The sequence below is a fragment of the Lactuca sativa genome, chromosome 5 (assembly GCF_002870075.4).
Source record: "Lactuca sativa cultivar Salinas chromosome 5, Lsat_Salinas_v11, whole genome shotgun sequence".
In the NCBI taxonomy this organism is placed as follows: Eukaryota; Viridiplantae; Streptophyta; class Magnoliopsida; order Asterales; family Asteraceae; genus Lactuca; species Lactuca sativa.
The window spans coordinates 216815496-216819446 of NC_056627.2; positions in this window are offsets into that span (position 1 = coordinate 216815496).

Here is a 3951-nt window from a genome sequence, read left to right on the forward strand (position 1 = left end):
ATGCATCGCAATAGACTACGAAGTCTTCTATTCCTTCGGGAAGGGATAGTATTGGCACGGTGCACAAGGCTCGTTTGAGCGTTTGGAACGCTCTCTCCTACTTCTCTTCCCAGTCAACGACCACGCCCTTCTGGGTCAGTGTTGTAAGAGGTTTCGGTATGCGGGAGAATTTCTGAATGAAACTACGATAGTAGCCAGCGAGGCCAAGAAATTGATGAATTTCTGTAGGCGTCTTCGGTGCTGACTAGTTCTCAATGGCCTTGATTTTGGAAGGGTCCACATGTATACCCTCTTCGCTAACCACGTGCCCTAAAAATTTGACTCGTCGAATCCAAAATTCTCATTTCGAGAACTTCGCGTAGAGCTTCTCCGAACGTAATGTTTCGAGGACTTGTCGCAGATGTTGACTATACTCCTCCTCACTACGAGAGTAGATAAGTATGTCATCGATGTAGACGAGGACGAACTGATTTAAGTAAGGACGACACACCCTATTCATTAAGTCCATGAATACTGCGGGCGCGTTTTTCAATCTGAACGACATCACTACGAATTTGTAGTGCCCATATCGAGTTCGGAAGGCTGTCTTTGGAACATCCCCCCTAGCACTCGTAGTTGGTGGTATCCGGATCTCAAGTAGATTTTTGAAAAGAAGTTCGCCTCTTGAAGTTGGTCAAACAAATTCTCGATCCGAGGCAAAGGATAACGATTTTTGACATTCAGCTTGTTGAGCTCCCTGTAGTCGATGCACATACGAAACGATCCGTCTTTCTTCTTGACGAACAAGACTGGAGCTCCCCAGGGTGAGAAGCTTGGTCTTATAAAGCCCTTGCTGAGTAGTTTGTTAAGTTGACCAGACAGTTCTTGCATCTCTGCAGGTGCTAGATGATAGGGCAATTTGGCTACTGGGGTATCCCCTAAAACTAAGTCGATTCGGAACTCGACTTGACGTTGCGGAGGTAATCCTGGGAGTTCTTATGGAAATATGTCTGGAAAGTCGCATACTATTGGAATGTTCTGAATGTCCTTCGTTTCTTGGCTCACATCGACCACAAGAGCAAGGAATGCACGACATTCCTTCCGCAAGAATTTCTGAGCTTGGATGCTCGAGATGATACAAAGGTTCATGTCGGGTTTGTCGCCATAAAGTACTAAGGTTTCGCCAGACAGCAGGTGAAGGCGAACAGCCTTTTCGTAACACATGATATCGGCACGATGGAGGCTCAACCTATCCATGTCGATAATGACGTCAAAGCTTTTGATTGAGACCAGCCTAAAATCGATAGAAAATGAATGGTTATCTAAAGTTAGGGTACACCCTATGAATATACTACTAGTACTCTCTGTCTTTCCATTAGCCATTTCTACAGTGAACGGTTCATTAAGTGCTCGTGATTTTTTCTTAAGTAAATGAGCAAATTTTTGGTTGATGAAACTCCTCTCCGCTCCACTATCAAATAGAATGCATGCATAAGAGTTATCGAGGAGGAACGTACCAGTGACCACTGTGGGGTCGGCTACCGCTTCCTCATGGCCAATGGCCAGAACTCTTGCGGCTCCACCGGCAAACCCTGCCTTCAGGCATTTTCTCTTGAAGTGGCCTACCTCGCCACATCCGTAGCAAGTTTGGCCCGTTCCAAAACCAGGGGCTTGGTTGATTGGCTTTGTGAGCTTTACAGAAATGGGTTGTGTTCCCATTTCCGTTGCATTTCAGACACTGCAACTCCCGGCATGTGCCGACGTGATGGAAGTTGCACTTGTTACACTTAGGCAAACTTCCAACATACTGCTTCACCAGAGCAGCAGGGTCAGGTGCTATCGCAGCATGCATTGCCACGACCTGCCTCTTCTTGGCAGCCTTAGTCTTCTTCTTGTCATCCCAAAACTTCCGCTTAGAGTCAGCGGTTCTTGCAGGTTCTGAGATGGCCAAGGTAGTTGTTGCGGCCGAGGTACGAACCCCATGGTCTATGAGCCACTGTGCTAATCTATTGGAACTATTAAATGTACTGAGGTGTGATGCCAAATCATTTCCCTGGTATGGGAGCACCAGTCCCCATATGTATCTTTCGATCTTCTTTCCCTCTAAAGGAATCATGTTGGGACAGAGGGCCACCAGTTCACAGAACCTGGCGGTGTAGGCGACTACGTTGGAGCCCTTCATGGTTAGGCCCCACAGTTCTTCCTCCAGCTTTTGGATCTCGCCCCTCGGGTAGTATTCCTCAATCATGAGGTCTCTCAAAGTTTCCCAGCCCATAGCATTAGCCACTACAAGAGATAGTGACTTAACATGGCCATTCCACGATGTTAGGGCTTTGGTTTCGAAGGTGCAAGCAGCGAACTTCACCTTGCTCTCCTCAAAACAAGTGTAGATTTTGAAAAACGAGTCGGTTTTCTCGAACCATTGCGAGAGAGCAATGACTCCGCCAGTCCCCTTGAAGGACAATGGCTTGCATTTCGTGAAGTCCTTATAGGATCACTCTCTCGAGCGTACAGGAGCTTCAATCTGAACAGACTGAATAGGGGTTCCACCTCTAGCGGAACCAGATGAATGATATTGACGCATAGCTGTAGCCACAGCTGCAGCTACGACATCATTTAGAGTTGTCGTGTCGAATTGAGGAGTAGGCAGTTGAGGAGGTCGAGGAGGTGGTGTTTCGTAATTGAGATTTCTCCTTGGATTTCTGTTAGGCAGCATCTTTGATCTATAGTTTATGAAGATGAAACATTGATATGATTTCAATGGAAGGAGTGATGAGAAGGACTCATGGACTAACTCCCCATAGCCCAAACGATACGATTGAATGGAAATCTAGAACTAATAAGTGATCTAATTTGAATAATAATTCCCACAAGATTAGGTACCTGTCAATATTTCTGGAATTACAGATGTAATAAGTTCGGGAAAAACGGCCAACAGAAATAGGCCTTACATCAACCAAAATGGGAAAATTTTGACAGAATTTCAACCTAACCAAGACCTACTAGGCCTACGATTTACAAGATAGAGAATTAGACCAAAGTTTTACATAACTAGGTTATATCCAAAAGAGAGAAGTTGTTGAGAATCTATCGGAGATGAGAACTACCTCAGTGAGTCCTTGATCCCAATAGAAGATGTTCTATGTCCCTCATACGCCTATCAGCCCTTGCTTGCTGAGCTCGAAGTTCTCTGGCTTCAGCTCGTGTTTTAGTGAGTTCCCTCTGAAGAGCTACATTGTGGACCAGAGTCCCTTCATGAGCAGACTCTAGCTGGAGAATGCGGACGGTGTTAACACCAGTGTTGGCATCAATCTCCAAGACTCGATTGATAGATGATTGAGCCAGTATCGTGTTCCGAGAAATCCTATGAACCATGATAGGTAGGACTCTGTCAGCAGAACCTCCATTAGTGATGTTGTAGAAACTTCTATCTCCATTGTAGGGAATGGGTTGGCCCTGTTCATGGCTCCACGTATTAAAGTTTGTTGCCCACAGGGGTGTGGGTCCTTCAAATGCTGGACGAGGGTCAGGGTTTTGATTAGCTGGGGGTAGGTTGTTGACTGCTGGCTCTAAGTCAGATCCATCAAAAAAGCCTTCGGCTTCATGATCATCCAAAGGAATTGGGTGATCATCTTCTGGTTCATCTTCTAGCCACCCTGCATTGCCGTGGTTAGGATAGTACGGATCTCCGGGAACGTGGAATCCAACCATTAAATCTACGCGAGAAGGGAGGTATAAGAATCTAGCACATAAGTAACTTATAGTAATGCAAAATACTCCTATAGTGACATTGATTTTAGTATGAATGCAAGCACATATACTTAACAAAATATTTTAAATATTTTAAAGTATAAACTCTTAGTCAGAGTATTTATTCCCAATGTATTTATAGTTAGTATATCTTTTATGGTTTCATTTACTCAATTCACTATAAACAATACTCTGATACCAATCTGTCACACCCCAAAACCA